Genomic DNA, 21,430 nt, shown 5'->3' with positions numbered 1-21,430 from the left:
TTGGAGAAGAAAATGGCAACCCACTCCAGTGTTCTTGACTGGAGGATCCCAGGGACGGGGGAGCCTGGTGGGCTGCCGTCTCTGGGGTCACACAGAGTTGGGTACGACTGAAGTGACTTAGCAGCAGCAGCAGCAGCAGAAAGAAAGTAAAAAGTATTTATCTTTACAGAAAATATGATTATCTATTTAAAAATTCCCAACAAACTGCCTGAAAACCTATTAGAATTAATAAGTGACTATAACAAGGTCTCAGGATATAAAGGTCAGTGTACAAAAGTCAATCTTATTCCCATATACAAGCTCCAATAATGTAAAAAATGAACTTTGAGAAAATAAGATTTTCAATAGCATTGACACATTTTAAAATACTTAGGGGTAAAGATAAGAGAAGGTAGGGAAGACCTCTACACTGAAGACTGCAAAATACTGATTGGTCAAATTAAAGATGATCTAAGTAAATAATGGCCCATGATCATGAATTGGAAGATTCAGTAGTGTTAAGATGTTGAATTTATCTATGCATTCATCAAATGTATCTGTTTATTCAGTGATGTCCCACTCATAAATACTAATGGCCTTTTTTTAAAAAAAGAAACTGATTCTAGTATTTATATATTATTGTGAAGGACCTATAATAACTAAAACAATCTTGACAAAGAACAAAGCTGAAAGACGTATACTACCTGATTTCAAGACTTCCATAAAGCTATAGTAAATACACTGTCATTTTGGCCTGAAGATGGTATATAGAACAATTGAATGGAATAGAAAATCCAGAAATATGTATATATGGTCAGTTGTTTTTTGACAAAAGTGTTAAATAATTCAGTGGAGAAAGAATAATTTTTTTTCAGTGAAATGCTGGAAAAACTAGGAATCTGTTAAAAAAAAAAACATTGACCTTTATATCACACTTAACACAAGCACTAACTTGAAATGGATCATCAGTTCAGTTCAGTCACTTGCTGCTACTGCTAAGTCGCTTCAGTCGTGTCTGACTCTGTGCGACCCCATAGACGGCAGCCCACCAGGCTCCCCCATCCCTGGGATTCTCCAGGCAAGAATACTGGAGTGGGTTGCCATTTCCTTCTCCAGTGCATGAAAGTGAAAAGTCAAAGTGAAGTCGCTCAGTCATGTCCGACTCTTCGCGACCCCATGGACTGCAGCCTACCAGGCTCCTCCGTCCATGGGATTTTCCAGGCAAGAGTACTGGAGTGGGGTGCCATTGCCTTCGTGTCCAATTCTTTGCAATCCCATGGACTACAGCATGCCAGGCTTCCCTATCCATTGCCAATTCCCAGAGCTTACTCAAACTCATGTATATTGAGTCAGTGATGCCATCCAAGCATCTCATCCTCTTTTGTCCCTTTCTCTTCCTGTCTTCAGTCTTTCCCAGCATCAGGATCTTTTCCAGTGAGTCAGTTCTTTGCATCAGGTGGCCAAAGTATTGGAGCTTCAGCTTCAGCATCAGTCCTTTGAATTAATATTCAGGACTGATTTCCTTTAGGATTAACTGGTTTGATCTCCTTGCAGTCCAAAGGACTCTCAAGAGTCTTCTCCAACATCACATTTCAAAAGCACCAATTCTTCAACACTCAGATCTAACTAAAAAGCTAAAGTATAAATATTTTCTAAACATATTTCTGCATTTCATAAATAAGAAATTGGAAAGAAAAGCACGCAATGGGAGAAAATATTTACAACACACATATCTGACAAAGAGTTTGTATAGAGAACATATAAGAACTCTTAACAAATAATAAGATAACCCAATTGAAATTGGCAAAAGACTTGAACAGATACTTTGCTGTATATATATATACATACACAAATAGCCGATGTACATATAAAGATGTTTAATATTATTAGTCATCTGGGAAATGAAAGCTAAACTTGCAGTGAAATTTTACTACGTATATCAGCTTCCCTGGTGGCTCAGCAGTAAAGAATCTGCCTGCAGCGCAGGAGACACGGGTTCTGTCCCTGGATTGGAAAGATTCCCTGGAGAAGGAAATGTCAACCGACTCCAGTATTTTTGCCAGGAAAATCCCATGGACAGAGAAGCTTGGCAGGCTACAGTGCACAATGTCACAAAGAGTTGGACGTGACTGAGCAACTGAGCATGCATCTACTACATATATAGATTAGTTAAAAATAAAAGAAAAAAACAGTATCAAGTGTTGGCAACAGTGTAGAGCAACTGATAATGCTCACACATTTCTCACAGAAACATGAAATGGTACAACCACTTCAGAAAAGCTTGTCAAAGTTCTCATAAAATTAAACAGATATAACTCAACTCCATTTCTAGTTGTTTACTGAAAAGAAATGAAAGCCTTCTGTCCACAAAATAACTTGTATGCCAGCATTCATCGAGCATTGTTTTTAGTAACTTAAAATTGGAGAAGAAAAAAAAAAAAAAACCAAAGGTCTATCGGTAGCATTAAAGAGGAAATTGTGGTATATTTAGATTTTTGGAATACTGTTCAGTAGCAGTAAAAAGGTTGAAGTACTAATACAGCATTGTCATCAAAAACATACTGATGAGGAAAAGAGGCCAGTTGTAAAATAACATGATGAAGTTCTGGAATAGGCAAAATTATTCTATAATACAGAAATCATTTTCTAGAGTGGGAGGAGGATGAGCTGATGGGGAAAGGCAATGAGAGAACTTTCTGAGAGGTGTAAATGTTTTATATCTTGATTGTGGTGGTGTTTACATGGTGTCAACATTAGCCAAGTCATAAATTGTGTGTATTTTATTGTTTGTGACTTGCATCTTGATAAAATTGATTTGAAAACACCATTAAAATAGAATTGAAAGTCTTCTGCTTCTGGTCAAGATGGAGTAAGAGTTATCAGATTTACCCTCCCACCTGAAACAACAAAGTCAAACCCCAAAACAGACAATATATGTAAAACAATGGTTTTTAAAGACACTGGATATCAGGCAATGAAAGATAGTGATCCCTGAGAATCAGGAAAGAAACTCAATGAGCTTCATGATTGTCCCAGTTTACTGGCTTAAGAGAATTCCTGGGCCACAGCAGAAGAGCAGGAAGCCCAGGCAGAGCCCTGTGGTCTCCCTGGGTTTAGAAGATGAAGCCAAGAGTCTGCAAAAACTATGGTGGCTAAAGAACACAGCACAGAGTTCTGCAGAGAAGACAATTTCACGGAGAACTCCAGATGTTCCCCCTTAAGTATTCAGGATGTGTATGTGTGTATGAGGAAGCTGGGGAAATAAATTTGAATGGATTAAAAGGATGGTGTTCAGTGCTCGCATAGGGCCAGGAATATTGCCTGTTCTCACCAGCCAGACGGGAAAAACTCATAATTCACAGGACACAGAGTAGAATACTCAGAAAGGATTTGCCTCAGCAATGGAATTGCTAGTCCTAGATTCAGTAGTGTTCCAGACTGACCTAACAGATTGTTAAAGCAAGACCTGAAATGATCAATCAGTTTGGTCCAACTTACATACCCAGGAACAAAGCACTGGAGCATGTGTAGAAATACAAAAATATCTAGCATCCAACAAGGTAAAATGTCTGGGATCAAGTTACAAAGTATGGAAAGAAGCAGATAACTGTGACCCATAATTAGAAGATCTAATCAATCAGTTGAAAAGGATCCAGTACTCACTCAGATTTTAGAATTAGCAGAAAAGGACATGAAAAAGTCATTAATAACTGTATTCCATGTGTCCAAATGTTAATCAGAGACATGGAAGATGAACAAATATCCTAAAAAAAAATCAAGACCCTGAGACTAAGTCTAATGAAGGATGCACCAGATCACTTCTACAGAAAGCTTTGCTGAAGGGAATTAAAGCCTCAAAAAGTGGGAGGATTGGAAAACTTACTTTCTTAGACTGTCAGAAAACAGGTAGGATTAAGAAAAGGAGGTTTTTTGGTAATGAGAAGAAAGAGAATGTAGGGCAAATACAAGTTTGTTTGGTCTTAGGAAGCTGGGGGTATTCCTGCTTGGTTCCTAGGGTCTCTGAAGCAGGAGGCAGGGTTGACTGCTAGTGGCAGGGGGTAGGTTCAGTCATGTCTGGAGAGTAGAAAAGGTTCAAGAGAGTGGTTGCAGGGAGTTGGGGAGTGAGTGGACCAGAGAACTGAGGTAGATGTTTGGTAGCATTGAGGTCTTGTTTGAAGCCAGTGATGATGAATCCATATCTATGCCAGTCTATCCCATTGTATGACTTTCTGTAGCCATGTTTGACTGCTCTTACCTAGGTATGGAGAAAGGGAGTGTTTGAGCTCTTCTGGGATGAGGGATTTGCTCTCTCTGTATGATCAAAGGATACAAGAAAGTTTAGGATACCAATGATAACATCACTGAATGCATTGCTGATGGATTGTGAAGTCTAAAGTAGATTAGGATGGGATGGGAGGCCTAACAGATTGAGAGAAAAAGGGAGGCAGTCAGTGGACTGGACGGGAATAAATCCCAGGTGGCTCTGTGGTAGAGAATCCACCAGCCAATTCAGGAGCCGCAGGAGATGCGGGTTCAATCCCTGGGTTGGGAAGATTCCCCTGGAGCAGGAAATGGCAACCCACTCCAGTATTCTTGCCAGGATAACCCCATGGACAGAGGAGCCTGGCAGGCTGCAGTCCACGGAGTCACAATGAGCCAGCAGTGACTGAAGTGACTGGGTACGCACACAGTAGACTGGATGTTCCAAAGAGGTTAGTATTGTTTCTAGTGGGAGTAGTGAGACAGGTCAGCTGGTTGTGGTTAGAGAATAGAAAGCTTGAATTCATGATTAGGACTGGTAAGACTTGGCGATTGATAATAATGGAGGTTAATATGTCAAGGGATTAAAAAGCTGGGGCTTGATGGGGTAACCAAGGGCTACTGGAGTCCCCTAAGAAGATGGTAGTATTTGGGATGGGGAGGAAGCCTGGGGTCTGGGAGCCTGAGACTTCAGTCCAGGGGGCAAGTAGAAGACACACAGAGAAAGGGGAGGTCACATATCCTACGGTGCTGTCCTCAGAGGAGCAGGACTTCTTGTTTGTTTGGCTTTTGCAGCAGCATAACCAAGTATTTTTCTAGATGTGAAGAGGAACAGAAAAGCAAGAAGCCCATAAACTCTACCTTGAGACCCCAAGGGAGGTAGGGTCTGGAAAGGGCTGGAGGGGAAATAAAAGTGGTAAGCTTGAGGGTGACCCAGGTTTCCTCAAAGCAAGGAGAAGGGAGAGGGTTTCTTTGAGAAGGTTGAGGGTACAGGAGAATGTGCCCCCTGGAGTAGCAATTCTGGGGCGGGGGGGCGGAGCACAGTGAAGGGTTGACGAATGAGAGGAAGCTGAGCCAGTGATGGGGAAGTTCAGAGGACCTCGAGGATGACAGTGCACTGACTGATGGGGATTGTCCCTACAACATGTCCTTTGTGCTTTGCTAGGTGACTGCTGGCATCAGCAGAGGCTTAGTGGTGGTGAGGGTATCCTATGGGAGAGGATCCTCAGGCAACGGAGATTACTTGATCTGGGTCAGTGGTCTAGGCTCACCTGGCCTGAGATGTGTGCTGGAAGCTCCAGTCTCTGCAGGGACAGCCCGAGGGTGTTGGTGGCTCCAGCGGGTGTGCCCACGGCTGAGGGCTGTGCAGTGCTGTGCCTGGGGCTTCTGAGCGCCGCTCCACCTGCAGTGGCTCCTTTGCTCCAGGGGATTCCTAGCTGCTGTGCTAGTTGGTTTCCACATGTTGTAGTGGAAGGAACTTAAGTTCAGAGGTCAGAGTCTTGGCTCTTGTCCTGGCGCCTTGTTTCCTGGTGACGTGACTTTCCTCAGTATGTTTCACTTCTCCCAGCCAGGGTCTTCTCACCTCCTAAAGTCAATGGCCCCATTTTGCCATGTAGTTTTTCTTACAGTGTGGTCCTGAGAGCCAAGGGGAGAAATGGGTGGGAAGGGACCTTGTGAACTGTGAAGACTTTACAAGTGTGAGGTGTGCTCAGTATTGGCTAGCTCAGAGGCTGTTCTGTGAGTTTGAAAAGACTTCTTATTTATATTTGCAGTCTGAACATTCACTTGCAAGCTCTTGTCTCCAGGGCCCCACGTCTTTCTAGGACTTGGAGTGGCACTTGAAGCCCTAACCTAATTTCTCTAAGTCTGATTGTCATAGAGTTTGTTTTGGATTCAGGGATCAAATATTAATCCACCCAGAACTAGATCATTCACTTGAAATTCTGCTTTAAAATAAATCTTGGTTTAAGTTATCTGCTGGCACCTTCATAGCATCCAAGCATTCGGGGCTTTTCTGCTTCTGAGTCAGGAAGGCTTTCACTGCATGTGAAGGATTCTAATCCAGTGAGCGATGGCACACTGTCTACCCAGAGGTGTGCTGTTCCCGAAAGTCCATCTTTGAATCATATGCTGCTCCTTATGGACAGGCTTGCGGAGACATAGGGAGGAACTCCAGGGCCCCTCAGACGTGGATCCCAGCATTTGTGCCCTGTCCCCTCCGGCTCTCAGTCCAGGGTACTTTGGCACCATCTGTACTGAGCAGTGTGCCTGGGGAGACAATGGAAGCCTCATAGGTCAGAGAGGGCTCCCTGAGGCCCCAGGTTCAGATGGCGCTTTGGAGCGAAGGCTAGTCAAAGATGGAGAAGCTCTATATAGTTAGCAAAAACAAGACTGGGAGCTGACTGTGGCTCAGATCATGAACTCCTTATTTCCAAAGTCAGACTTAAACTGAAGAAAGTAGGGAAAACCACTAGACCATTCAGGTATGTCCTAAATCACATCCCTTATGATTATACAGTGAAACTGAGAAATAGATTTAAGGGACTAGATCTGATAGAGTGACTGAGAACTATGGACAGAGTTTCATGACATTGTACGGGAGACAGGGATCAAGACCATCCTCAAGAAAAAGAAATGCAAAAAAGCAAAATGGCTGTCTGAGGAGGCCTTACAGATAGCTGTGACAAGAAGGAAAGTGAAAAGCAAAGGAGAAAAGGAAAGATATACCCATTTGAATGCAGAGTTCCAAAGAATAGCAAGGAGAGATAAGAAAGCCTTCCTCAGCTATCAATGCAAAGAAATAGAGGAAAATAATAGAATGGGAAAGACTAGAGATCTCTTCAAGAAAATGAGAGATACCAAGGGAACATTTCATGCAAAGATGGGCTCAATAAAGGATAGAAATGGTATGAACCTAATGGAAGCAGAAGATATTAAGAAGAGGTGGCAAGAATACACAGAAGAACTGTACAAAAAGATCTTCACAACCCAGATAATCACGATGGTGTGATCACTAACCTAGACCCAGACATTCTGGAATGTGAAGTCAAGTGGGCCTTAGGAAGCATCACTACGAACAAAACTAGTAGAGGTGATGGAATTCCAGTTAAGCTATTTCGAATCCTAAAGATGATGCTGTGAAAGTGCTGCACTCAATATGCCAAAACTCAGCAATGGCCACAGGACTAGAAAAGGTCAGTTTTCATTCCAATCCCAAAGAAAGGAAGGCAATGCCAAAGAATACTCAAACTATCGCACAATTGTACTCATTCCACACACTAGTAAAATAATGCTCAAAATTCTCCAAGCCAGGCTTCAGCAGTACATGAACCATGAACTTCTAGATGTTTAAGCTGGATTTGGAAAAGGCAGAGGAACCAGAGATCAAATTGCCAACATCTGCTGGATCAGCAAAAAAGCAAGAGAGTTCCAGAAAAACATCTATTTCTGCTTTATTGACTATGCCAAAGCCTTTGACTGTGAGGATCACAATAAACTGTAAAAAATTCTTCAAGAGATGGGCATACCAGACCACCTGACCTTCCTCTTGAGAAACCTATATGCAGGTCAGGAAGCAACAGTTAGAACTGGACATACGTCAAGGCTGTATATTGTCATACTACTCATTTAACTTATATGCAGAGTACATCATGAGAAATGCTGGGCTGGATGAAGCACAAGCTGGAATCAAGATTGCCAGGAGAAGTATCAATAGCCTCAGATATGCAGATGACACCACCCTTATGGCAGAAAGTGAAGAAGAATTAAAGAGCCTCTTGATGAACATGAAAGAGGAGGGTGAAAAAGTTGGCTTAAAGCTCAACATTCAGAAAACGAAGATCATGGCATCTGGTCCCATCACTTCATGGGAAATAGATGGGGAAACAGTGGCTGACTTTATTTTGGAGGGCTCCAAAATCACTGCAGATGAAGATTGCAGCCATGAAATTAAAAGACGCTTACTCCTTGGAAGGAAAGTTATGACCAACCTGCTACTGCTAAGTCGCTTCAGTTGTGTCTGACTCTGTGCGACCCCATAGATGGCAGCCCCCCAGTCTCCCTCGTCCCTGGGATTCTCTAGGCAAGAACACTGGAGTGGGTTGCCATTTCCTTCTCGAATGCATAAAAGTGAAAGTGAAGTCGCTCAGTTGTGTCCGACTCCTAGTGACCCTATGGACTGCAGGCTACCAGGCTCCTCCATCCATGGGATTTTCCAGGCAAGAGTACTGGAGTGGGTTGCCATTGCCTTCTCCGTATGACCAACCTAGACAACATATTAAAAAGCAGAGACATTACTCTTAGCAACAAAGATCTGTCTAGTCAAGGCTATGGTTTTTCCAGTAGTCATGTATGGATGTGAGAGTTGGACTATAAAGAAAGCTGAGTGCTGAAGAATTTATGCTTTTGAACTGTGGTGTTGGAGAAGACTCTTGAGAGTCCCTTGGACTGCAAGGAAATCCAGCCAGTCCGTCCTAAAGGAGATCAGTCCTGCGTGTTCATTGGAAGGACTAATGTTGAAGCTGAAACTCCAATACTTTGGCCACCTGATGTGAAGAGCTGACTCCTTTGAAAAGACCCTGATGCTAGGAGGGATTGAAGGCAGGAGGAGAAGGGGACGACAGAGGATGAGATGGTTGGATGGCATCACTGACTCAATGGACATGAGTTTGGGTAAACTGCCAGAGTTGGTGATGGACAGGGAGGCCTGGCGTGCTGTGGTTCATTGGGTCGCAAAGAGTTGGACACGACTGAGCAACTGAACTGACTAAAGGATGTCAAGAAAGGAGGACGCATCCCCGATCCCAGAAGTGGTGAGGGAGCAGGACCTGGGGCAGAACATGCTTCCGGGGCCACTGAGTTGGCCACTGGGGCTGCCGGGTGCCCTGTGCTGGCTGGGAATGGAGGGCCGAAGAGCGGATGGGTGGCTAGGGGTGCCCAGTGAAGGAGTCAGGGTTTCGTCTTTAATTCATGGGAGCTGTTGAGGTGTTTGAGCAGTAAGATGATGAGGTGGGCTGGCCCTGGAAGGCAAAGTGCCTCTCTGGGTGGAGTGGAATGAGGAGAGCTCTAGGGCTGGGGGCTGTGGCAGGAGGGTGGGGTTGGGGAGGAAGTGAGGACTTGGGAGTCCAGGCTGGGGAGAAGGAGAGGACACCTCGTGGAAGATGGTTGTGAGTCAGTGTCTCAGATGAGGAGAGATCTGTGGCTTTGTCAGCTCTGGAGTATGGATCATGGATCTTTTTCTTTATTTCTTCTTATTGTTGTTACTATATCGGTTCTATATTCACGTGTGCCTAGCGCTGGGCTAGATGCTTTATATAGTTGATTTCATTCAATCTTCTCAAGGACTTCAGCACAGTGTCTTTTGCCTTCATTTTACAGGTGAGGGAAGCAAAGCTCAGAGAGGGTTTGTTTCTCTCCAAGTCACACAGCTGGTAAGGAAGGAATTCCGAGGAAGCTGGGGCTGAGATCTGAATCTGCTTGACTCCAGAGCCCAGGCTACTTTCTCATCATTGGAGGCTCTTTCTCTAGCAGCCTGGCTCTGTGCTGATATGTCCCAAGGTGTTCCTTTCCTCATGCCCTGCCAGTTTCTGTCTCTTGCCCCAAATTAATTACTCAAAGTTAAGGGGAATTGGGGAATATGGAGACTTCAGAGAAACTGGTTTGTTCTTCTTAAAAGTGCTGTGAACAAATTCCATTCTAGCTTAAGAAGTCTTTTGGGATCCTGTTACTGGGGGAGGCAATCCCTGACTCCCGAAGTCACCCGAATAATAGGATGCTTTCCCCTTGTTCTCAAGTAAGTCCAATGGTTCAGAAAGGGTGCTTCGCCCATCCTGCCATTCAGGATGGGAGGAAGGGGCCTTATCTCCTTTAGTGCCTCTCTCCAGGTGGTCTGCCTTTGATGTGAGTGGAAGCTGGACTGGAGTTCCTACCGGGATTGCTCTGAGGACCTCCCAGCTGTTGGGCTCAGTTCCAGCTTCTTCCTGGGGCTCATTCCTCGTCAGATCCCCCAGCTGCCCTTTGCATAGGTGGTGCAGCCCTCTGTCCTTCATAGGCTCTTTAGCCAGGGCCTTAGCAGCAAACTCTTTTGGTGCAGAAGCAAGACAGGCCCTGAGCTTGCTGGTCTCTTCCCACGTGTTGATTTTTGAAGGACTTTGCCACCCTCCCAAATCATACTTCCGGTACCTGTTTTTCTAATTTTTTTTTTTAAACCAAAATCTGACAAGCCTAGCGAGATGTGCTTCTCAGTGGCTTCTAAAGGAGCAGTATTTGAAGCCGTCATGAGAAGATGTGATGTTGTCAGCGCTCCCTGGATTGATGCATTTCACAGGGAGAAGATGATGTCAGGCAGGAAGCCTGTGTTTTTGAAGAACACCTCTTAAATCATGTGTTTTTATGGAAACAAGCTGAAACAAGAAGCCTGTGACTTTTAGCTTGCAGCCCAATGGATTCTAATCATTTGGGGAAATGTCTTTGATAGCCATGGAAGCTGACTCTTTAAAGAAATAACAGCTCTTCTGTCCTCAGACAGGGGAATGTGGTGAAAGGAATGTATTTCATTCTGAGATACTTTATTCCCATGGATGACCTCTTAAACTTGTCTAGGACTCTGGTTGGCTCAGGTTTTGGTATTTTGTTTGTGGCAACAATGGGTGAAGTTTCAGGTGACAGAAAAAATTACTCGAGGATTGGTGGTCAGGTATGGAGGAGGAAATGGCAACCCACTCCCGTATCCCTGTCGGGGTAATCCCACGGACAGAGGCACCTGCTGGGCTGCAGTCCATGGAGTCGCGGAAGGGTTGGACAGGACTGAGCACACACAGAGCGCAGCCCTTGCAGAGCCCACAACCTAAGTCTCTGGCATGGTCATCGTTAACGTAAGACCTGAGCCTATAAAACTACGTATTAAATCCAATCTGTTCCTGTTGAGCAACTACTAATGGCCAGGATTTGTGATAAGGAACCAATATACAGAGATGAGAGAGATAACAGCCCCTCCATCGCAGAGCTTACAGTCTCTCTTACAGAGAGAATATAGATTACCAAATTGCAGGGCAAGTGGGAGAAATGTTTCTGTAGGCTGACCCAGCCGAGGGGTGTGACATGTGGAGAAGCAGTTGGGTTGAGCCTCACTTAGGGCACAGCCTGGAGCTGAACGAGGTCTCCATGCCTTTGAGAAAATAAGGGAATTTTAGGATGGCTGGAGCACAGGGTTCAAGCCAGGGAGTGGTCAGAAAGGAGAGAAAAGAAGACCAGACAGATCACGCATTTGTTCCCTCCATCCATAGCCAGCTTCCTCTGGGGCAGCGTAAATGCCATCCTGCCTCGAGCTTGGGTGTGTTCAGGTGGCCCACCTGCCATTCACAGCAAATAACTCTAGTCGTTAAAAGCTAGGAAACACCCCTTTAAAATGGTTCATCTCCCCAAAGATGTTAACTCTATTCTATATAACATATCTTCATGGACGTTGATATCAATAAAAGCAGCCAAGGACATGAAAAGGGGAGGATTGCTTTGAGAAAAATCCCAAACCTTTGCAACCAGAAAAATAAGAAGGTCCAGGATCCCTTTACAGAAGAATTCCCTGTGGGGTTTGTTTCAGGAGTGCACTCCCAAAGAATAGTCATAATGTAGTTGGGTGATTGGAAGTGTGCTTGTTACACATTTTTTCCTGACATCTTTGCTGTGTAAACAGGGGCCGTCCAGACGCTCTGTCCCTTTGCCCTGCCAGCAGTTCCCTCCACTTCTTGGTGGCCAGTGACTTGCGTTGAGCAGCGCTGTCACCCGTTAGCCCTCTTAACCCTCCATGGGTGTTACCTGCAGGGGATCAGATCTTAGAGATGGGGTGCTGCAGTCCAAAGCCTGCCCCCCATTCTGGCCTATTTATTTCATGCAGAAAGAACACGTTTTGACTGCTCCTAGCTTTCTGCAGTTGAGGAAAAACTGGAACAGAGCCAATGATTTGGTTGAACTTTGAACTAAACCAGTGTCAATAATTAAAAAATTTTATGTGTGTGAAACATCGTACACTATTGTTGATTTTTAAAAATAAAGCACCCAGTTTCCTCAAACACAAACTGAAATTACATGCTTTCCAAAAAATTAAACAAAATATTTTTTGAACCAGACTACTCTTTCATTCTGTTTTATTTCCTCTGTGTTTCTGTGTAGGCGAAATAATTTAGGTCTAAAGAACACTAGCCTCTGCTGATAAAAATCGGTGACTTCTTCAACTTCCCCCCTCCACTTTGCCTTTTTGTGGGGAATTTGTTTTAATTTTTAATGAATTTCTGAGTCCTTTTTTTTTAAATAGAAATCTGAGTTGTAGCGATTCCGTTGGCCTCGCTCACTGAAAGTTTTCATGCTTGTTTGTGTGTGTTTTCTCTGTGCTTTGTGTATAAATTTCAAAGCATTTAGCTTGTCTAAATTTTATTTGTGTGGGTTTGGTTAAAACAAATAGTATTACAACCCAAGAAAAAAAAACAACTCCCGTCTCTAAATCAATATGATTTTCAGTGGCCCATGTATTTTATGGGGCATTTGAGAAATAACAAATTCCAGAGCGGACTGTGCATCGTCCCTCTGCACTGGTGTGACCTATGCTGCCATTCCAGGGTGGTAGTTTGCTTTAGGCCAAGTGTTCGCCTTCTGGGAGTGTTGACTAAGCTAGGGCTCCTAGAGCTCGGGTGGCAGGCCTATAAATCCTGGGCAGTGTCAGGGTTCAGGAGCTCTCTGCAGAGTGAGGAGTGTGTGCCCGACTCCTGGCTGGGAGTTATGTAGGGGATCCTGGAAGATGACTAGCTCATTCTGGGGTGTGAAGGACAACACGTGGGGAGACGAGCACCTTTCTGGAAGCCTGAGTTGGGGCTCTGGAACAAAGTCAAGATATGAGTGTAAATGGTGCTTTCCATCCTGCCCCCTCCCTCGCTGGTCCAACCAGTAAGTGTCCAGCCTACACGTGTCCTGAGCCAGGAGGCTGAGGGACTGTGAGTCCTGTGAAGAGTCCTGAGTCGAAGCCTGGTTCAGAGTGTTTACCCGGCGGGTGAGGTGGGATCACCTTGTAGAGCCTGACTTTGGGCCTTTGTGAAATGGGAGTGAAATTCCTGGTTCTGCAAGCACTGCCGGGAGACCATGGGGCCTGTGGGCAGTGACTGCAAAGCCACTCCAGGTCTTTAGATCCACATCCTGATACTGAGGGCATTGTTGCTGCCAGAGAAGAGGCCATGGCCTGCTGGGCTCCTCCAAGGAGCCTAAGTCCAAAAAAGGACTTGGGAAACCAAGTCTGCCCCCAGCTGTGCCGGCACAGACCCTCTGGAGCTGCTGGAGGTTGGCTGGCATCCAGGGCCAGTGTGATCATGAGTGAGGGGTGGCGGGAGCCCAAGCTTGTCCTCGGTGGCGCTCCATCTGAAGGTCTTTGCCTGTGTGAGCACCACAGAAGCTCTGCAGTCAGCACCCCTCACGGCCATTTCTAATAGTCACTCTCAGTCTTTCTGCTTCTCGGCTGTCAGGGCTCTAGGCCACTGCCCAGGGGAAGGAGCAGAAAATGAGGAAGCAGTGGGGTGTCCTGCAGCCCTCTGAGCCATTCGGGAGGCCGGGGAGATGCGAGTTACAGCTAGGATCAGATACAGCACAGGGCATGTGCTGTCCTGAGGAGGACAGGGTGATGAGGTACAGGGCCTGGGAAGGACAGATGGCAGGGTCTTCACCATATCCTGCACACCAGCTTCTCCTCCAAGGGGTTAGTCCTTCCATCAGAGGTCCCTGTTTGTACCCCTCAAGGAAGTTGCTGCTTCAAAGGCTTCCTGCTCCATTTTTGGTGAAGTGAAGTCGCTCAGTTGTGTCCGACTCTTTGCAGCCCCATGGACTGTAGCCTACCAGGCTCCTCCGTCCATGGGATTTTCCAGGCAAGAATACTGGAGTGGGTTGCCATTTCCTTCTCCAAGGGATCTTCCCGACCCAGGGATCAAACCCGGGTCTCCTGCATCACAGGCAGATGCTTTACCCTCTAAGCCACCAGGGAAGCTCTACCATTTTTGGTAGACTTGGATTATTAGAAAATTTTCCCTTCTGTTGTGCTGAAAGCAGTCTTCTGCAATGTCCACCCTCTCCTTGGGGACACACAGCCTTCCAGAGGATGAGGACCAGGGATATGGCTCCTCTGTGTCATCTCTTCTCCATCTGGCCTCCTGTTTGCCTTTCTTGCCCATACACTTGGGCAGGGAATGTTCACCTGGCAGGTGGTGCATCGCTTGGCCCCACAGGAAGGTCCGTAGTAGCTGAGAAGACAATGGTGGATGTGCCAGACCCAGGAGACCACGTGGAAGGGGTGGAGGTCACCCTTCCACCCCTTTGCTGCTACTGCTGCTGCTAAGTTGCTTCAGTCGTGTCCGACTCTGTGCGACCCCATAAACAGCAGCCCACCAGGCTCCCCCGTCCCTGGGATTCTGCTGGCAAGAACACTGGAGTGGGTTGCCATTTCCTTCTCCAATGCATGAAAGTGAAAAGTGAAAGGGAAGTCGTTCAGTCGTGTCCAACTCTTAGCGACCCCATGGACTGTGTAGCCCACCAGGCTCCTCCGTCCATGGAATTTTCCAGGCAAAAATACTGGAGTGGGTTGCCATTGCCTTCTCCGTCCACCCCTTTACTTCCAGGTAAAAGTAATTCTTTTACTTGCATTCCTGTTGATGTTAAATGTAGTTTATCACCCAGGGTTTACTCCTTGTCTTCTGACCTCCTCACCAGAATTTCTCCTTTTATGAGCTCATCTTAATCCATCACTCCTATAAAACAAAGCTGATGGCGATTCTCTTCTGTCAGACGTTCTGTTGGTTCCTTGTTGCCTACAGGGAAGCACAGCTCCCAGTGTGGGATTTAAGGCCCTTCTTGGACTGACTGTGTGTGTGTGTGCAAAGTCACTTCAGTCGTGTCCGACTCTGTGACCCTTTGCTCTGTAGCCTGCCCAGGCTTCTCTGTCCGTAGGGATTCTTTAGGCAAGAATATAGGCCCTTTCCTGGCCTGACTATAAGCTGACTTCTATCCTAATCCCTTCATATGCTTACTCTCTTCCTCCTCTGCCTCCTGTGGCCCACGTTGAGGTCCTTCGGAGGGTGGATTCAGGAGCTGGATGGGCTTGTCTAACCAGCCTCCCTGTCCTCAGTTTCCATATAAAGAGAGTGATACCAGCCTTCCCTAACCGTCCACACTCCAGTGAGGATGAGGTGTGAGGCCTGTGTGGGGCTCTGTTAAGGACACCTCTGAGGAGGCTGGCAGGTGGAGGGTGTGCACTCAGATCCGTGGCTGGTACTCAGTGTGGAGAGGGCTCTCGAGGAGGGAAGAGCTCTTTGGCTGGGGTAACCAGGGACAGCTGGGTCTAGACAAGGGAGCTAGAATTCCGAATGGGCAAAGGCTGCTCAGGTGGATGGAGCTCTGTGGACAAAGGCTCACAGGGTTGGGGGAGCAGAGAAGAGTGTAGCCACAGTACAAGGTGCACATCTGTGAGAAGTGGAGATAAAGCTGGAATAGCAGGTGGGGGAGGGCTGAAAATCCCTGAGTGCTAGACCTGGATGTTTGACCTTGATACCTGAGGACAGCAGTGAGCGGCCCTGAGGCCTTCTGAGCAGGATGACACCAGGATGGAGTCCCAGTGTGCACTGATGGTGACCTGCCAGGAGGGAGACAGGCCCCAAGGAAATGGTCTGGCTGCAGCCCCTTCAGCTGCCGCAGTGGGTGGGAAAGGTGTGCGCACATGGACCAGGGTGAGACCTGTGGCAGGTGTCAGGTCCAGTTGGCAGGGAGATTCCTCCTTATGGGACATACTTTTCTTGGGCTTCTGGACGATCCCAGGAACCATGGGCTTTCTGTCCTGGTGCATTTTGGCCTCTTAAGGAGTAGGGCTCATTTCGCTGTGTGTTCTGTCTTATTCTGCCTCATCTCCCGCATGCCTGCTTGAGGCAGGGCTGCATGGAGGAGAGAGAGATGTAGAAAGAAAAAAATGGACAGTATTGTCCACTCCTGCAATAAACCTGTGAAAGTTGCACAGTTATATCAGTTGCTCAGTTGACTTTGTGACCCCATGGACTACTGTAGCCCGCCAGGCTCCTCTGTCCATGGAATTGTCCAGGCAAGAGTGGGTAGTTGTTCCCTTCTCCAGGGGATCTTCCCAACCCAGGGATCGAACCCAGGTCTCCTGCATTGCAAGTGGATTCTTAACCTTCTGAGCCACCAGGGAGTAAGCCTATAGTCTACCTGGTAAGTGGAAATGAATGTAAAACAACATAAATTTGCAGTTGATTAGAATGATTATCTGGACAAGGAAATGGCAACCCACTCCAGTACTCTTGCCTGGAAAATCCCGTGGATGGAGGAACCTGGTAGGCTACAGTCCATGGGGTCACAAAGAATCAGACACAACTGAGCGACTTCACTTTCACTTTCAGAATGATTACGTTTTCCAAATACTTCAACAAATTTTTCTTGGAAGTGATTTCAAACATACAAGAAAAGTTGCAAGAAGAATAGCTTAGTAAACAATCCAGATGTCTTTTACTCAGAATCACTTTTTATTAATATTGTGTCTGCTTTTTAATTTATCTGTAAGGGATGTGGACTGGTTTTTTAATATTAAAAAAATTCTTTACTGTTTTTAGGTATTCAGGGGCTCAGATCATCTCAGATTTGGCCAGTGGCTTCTCATATCCCATCACATTTTGCTTTTGTTTTCTTTTTTTTTTTAAGCACTTTCTTATCTTCTTAGTCCTGTATCTGCCCTGCCTCATTCCTGGAATCAGCCATTTCTCAAAAGTCCACTGATCTTTATAATGGGAAATAGTATTAGAGACCAAGATCTGGATGCCAGGTGTGCTCATAGCTACCAGCAGTGGGAATGTCTTTGTTTCTAGGTCTTTCTGACAGAGCTAGGAGGTAGATACATTTACATACATATAGTCATATGTGTACATCTTTAGAAATCATGAATTCACGTCAGCATCCTAGTTGCAGTCCATCCCCAAAGGGTTCTTTCTAACTGTCCCTCTCCCATCTTTCTGTGTCCCTCCTTCCACAGGGAGAACCTTGGCTCCCAAATGCATTGACACATTAACTCATTTGTGAAATCCTCAGTTCATTCAGACACTCAGTCGTGTCCAACGCTTTGCCACCCCATGGACTGCAGCACACCAGGCTTCCCTGTCTATCACCAACTCACGGAGCTTACTCAAACTTGTGTCCATCCAGTCGGTGATGCCATCCAACCATCTCATCCTCTGTTGTCCCCTTCTCCAGGCTTCGATCTTTTCCAGCATCAGGTCTTTTCCAAGGAGTCAGTTCTTCGCATAAGGTGGCCAAAGTATTGGAGCCTCAGCATCAGTCCTTCCAGTGAATATTCAGGACTGATTTCCTTTAGGATGGACTGGTTTGATCTCCTTGGTGTCCAAGGGACTCTCACGAGTGTTCTCCAACACCACAGTTCAAAAGCATCAATTCTTTGGCACTCAGCTTTCTTTATAATCCAGCTCTCACATTCATACATGACTACTGGAAAAAACCATAGCTTTGACTATGGACCTTTGCTGGTAAAGTGATGTCTCTGCTTTCTAACATGTTGTCTGAGTTGGATATAGCTTTTCTTCCAAGGAGCAAGCATCTTTTAATTTCATGGCTGCAGTCACCATCTTCAGTGATTCAGTAACATAAAGTCTGTTACTGTTTCCATTGTTTCCCCATCTATTTGCCATGAAGTGATGAGCTGCTACTGCTGCTGCTAAGTCGCTTCAGTCATGTCCGACTCTGTGCGACCCCATAGACCGGATGCCAAATCCTATAATATATCTAATGTTGTTTCAGCAAGGTTTCATCCATATCACTGCAAACAAACAAGCTTACTGAAAAGAGTTCAGCATTTGTCTATGGTTCTACCCTCACGCCATCCCTGCCCAGATGATAAGAGTGTACAGCAAATGTTCATAAACTACTTGAACTAGTTGTGTCTCTCTCCTTCAGGGTGGTTATGACACTCATTTGAAGAACAATCAGATTCATTTATTTCACTTGTACTTTAAGGGTGTTTTCTCTCCATCTTATCTTTGTTGATTTAATTAAGAACTTAATGTTTAAAATATTAGCATGATTCTAAAAGTTAGACTGTAGAAAAAGGTGCCCTTAGTGCCGCTCCTACCAGATGCCCTCTAGTCCCTTGATCCATCCCTTTGTGCTTTAACCTTCAGATAAGGTTTCCTTATTTTCTCTTCTTTTGCCTCCAAAGGGTAGCACAATATATGTGTTTTTTTTCTCCAAGCACTTTTAAAATCTCCCTTTGGCTTCCCTGATAGCTCAGCTGGTAAAGTATCTGCCTGCAATGTAGGAGACCCTGGTTCGTTTTCTGGGTCGGAAACATCCCCTGGAGAAGGGATAGGCTACCCACTCCAGTATTTTTTAACTTCCCTGGTGGCTCAGATGGTAAAGAATCCCCCTGCAATGCAGGAGACCTGGGTTCGATCACTGGGTCAGGAAGATCCCCTTGAGAAGGGAAGGGCTACCCACGCCAGTATTCTGGCCTGAAGAATCCCATGGACTATATAGTTCATGGGGTCTCAAGAGTTGGACACGACTGAGCAACTTTGACTTTATCTGCAACCGGTAGGCTTCTCTCACATGTGAGTTGTCAGATTTCTAGTCACTTGTGAAAGTCTGGTGGTTTCTACCAGTAGACTTGTTAAATTAACTTTTATAATAGTGAGTGTTACTTAGTCCCTTAGTACTAGGCTTCTAGAATGACAGATTCTTACATGAAATGGAAAACTGTTTTCCTCATCCACTGAAGTTGATAACTTTTCAGTGGACTCAGGTGAGATTTTATGGAATGCAGGGTTTGTTGTGAACGAGTTGTTTTCCACTGAGCAGAGAGCAGTACAGGGTTGATGGGGTACTTGCTGGCTCTTTGAGGTCACTCCATGTCCTAGGATCCCACGTGTCCTTTTGTGCCTCCCTCAGTTCCGCTGGCATCATGTAGCTTCGAGCCCATTCAGAGCTGTTTGCAATTTTTCTCCTTTCAGTACGCGAGTAACCTCCTCTAGTTCTAGTTGCCTTTTATTATACCCAGATTCGACAGCTAGATGTTATGCTTTTGAACTTCATGTTTGTGCAGTACTTTGCGATGTTCATGATGGCACCCTGTTGAACACCTGGCTTTGCCCTTGTGAGACAGGAGAGCAGGTAGCGTGTCAGTCTTGCAGGTGAGGAAACTGAAGCTCAGGCACAGAAAGTGACAGAGTGGGGAACAGAGTCCAGTGTGGTCTGAGAGGAGCGATGGGGCAGCTGAATTGGTCACAAAGAGCCCACCCCCTGCACCTTCTCCTCCGCCTCATCTCAGAGCCGACAGGAGATTTATGCCTTGTCAGTCTCAGTTCTGTCCAAATCAGGAAAGGTTACGTGCCTGCTAAGTATTAGGCCATTCAGAACTGTCTAGAATCAGTTCGGAGAGTTTATATTAACAGTTTTGCTACATGAACAGGTATAATAGTCTTTAGTATTTACAATAAATGGGCTACAAGCCAGAACTTGGCAGTGTATTTTAGTCTCAGAAATTCTAGTCACAAAAGGATTTTACCTAGGTGTATTTTGCTGTATCCCAACTATCAGAATGTGCAATAGTGATGCAGCCTGTTAGAAGGTCTTTTGTATTTCTGATGTAAAAAGACTTAATGAAATGTGTTACTAAAGCCAGATGCCCTGTGAAACTTAAGAGTGACTCTTCTGCTATCTTAGGAATCTTTTTTTTCAAGACTCAGATGAGATATGTAACCAGAATCAGAATACCCTGTTTATACATTTTCATGTGAATTGAGTACTCGAGTTCAGAGTCAAACTCAGAGAAAGGTTTATGCTGGGATACTTCTGTTGGGAAAGATTAGAGGCCAAAGAAGAAGAGGGCAGCAGAGGATGAGGTGGTCAGATAGCATTACCGACTCAGTGGATATGAATTTGAGCAAACTGTGGGAGTTAGGGGAGACAGGGGTGCTGCGGTCCATGGGGTCACGAAAATTCAGACACGATGTAGTGACTGAGCAACAACAACTACTTTTGGTAAACAGTAGACTTGAAGGCCCACAGACTTGGTCTCTACAATGTATTTAAGAGAACAGATTATGTGACGCATTTTCACACTGACACGTGACACTCCAGGCCCTCCACTTGTTCAAGGAGGAGAGTCTGGTTCAGGTGTGACATTTTCAGAGCTGAGATTCAGTTCGTGAACCTGCCCAGGAATGAGTTATTCAGGTCTGGTATCTCCAGAAGCCAAGGCTGAGAAGCCCCATATTGTTCTCAGGATATGGTTCTTGTGAGCAGCAAGGTGCTGCCTTCAGAGGCCTTTCATTTTGAGAGGGAGGGTGTCTCCCCAGGAGGTTCTAGGCCTTGATCTGCTTCCGCTTACCCCAAGAATCTCCTGAGTCGGCTCCCCCAAGAGCCAGGCTCAGGATGCCCCACAGCCTTGCCTCCGCCTCACTTCTCAGCAGGTGAAGGTGGGACAGACCAGCTCTAGCAGAAAGGACAGATCCTGGGGCATCTGAAAAACTTAGGGGCAGGGAAGGTGTCCTCTCTAGTGGGGGCGGGCAGGAGCTGGCACCCTGGGGAGGAATCCGCTTTCTTGCCCGAAGCATCCATGTCACTAGGTTTTCAGGTGTCTCTTCAGCCCACCCACAGCCCAGAGCTGAGGGAGGGCAGGGAGAGAGAGAGTAGAGGTTGACTCTACGCAGGTCACCTGCCCTTCCTCGGTAGGGCTGGGTTATCGAGATCTGGCAGGGGAGACGCGCTGGCTTTAGACTGGAAGGAAGGCAGACGTGGCGTCCGTCGGCATCCAGCGGTCCCTGTGCAGGAGCTGCACTGCCTGTTATCGCATCTGCTTTCTTAGCAGCTTTGTGATCGTACTTCCTAAATCCATAACACGCATACCTTGGCTCCTGTAACAGTTCACGGTTGGAAATGCAGATGGTTCCTCGTATATGAGAACTGGGTAATCATCCACCTGACTTCCTGCCTTGCCTCAGCCAATGTGGGATTCTGTATATATGCAGAGATGCAGGCTTGCAGACAGGAAAAGTAGAGTAAACCATGAACAGTTGGGAACATTTCCTCGTCTGCCAGAGCCTTTCCAGGGCAGGTGTTCCCATAAATGGGCAACAAATCACGCTCCCCTTTCCCC

At 45.9% G+C, this 21,430-nt stretch overlaps 1 protein-coding gene across 13 annotated transcripts in view; it reads left to right on the top strand.

The window, feature by feature from the left end:
* Nucleotides 1-21,430, top strand: part of CACNA1D (calcium voltage-gated channel subunit alpha1 D) — a 525,137-nt gene that overhangs the window by 372,181 nt on the left and 131,526 nt on the right. The gene's annotated exons all lie outside the window — the stretch shown is intronic.

This window comes from Ovis aries, chromosome 19, assembly GCF_016772045.2.
Source record: "Ovis aries strain OAR_USU_Benz2616 breed Rambouillet chromosome 19, ARS-UI_Ramb_v3.0, whole genome shotgun sequence".
NCBI lineage: Eukaryota > Metazoa > Chordata > Mammalia > Artiodactyla > Bovidae > Ovis > Ovis aries.
Note: the sequence above shows the minus strand (reverse complement) of the source record. Positions and strands in the feature narration are given on the sequence as shown.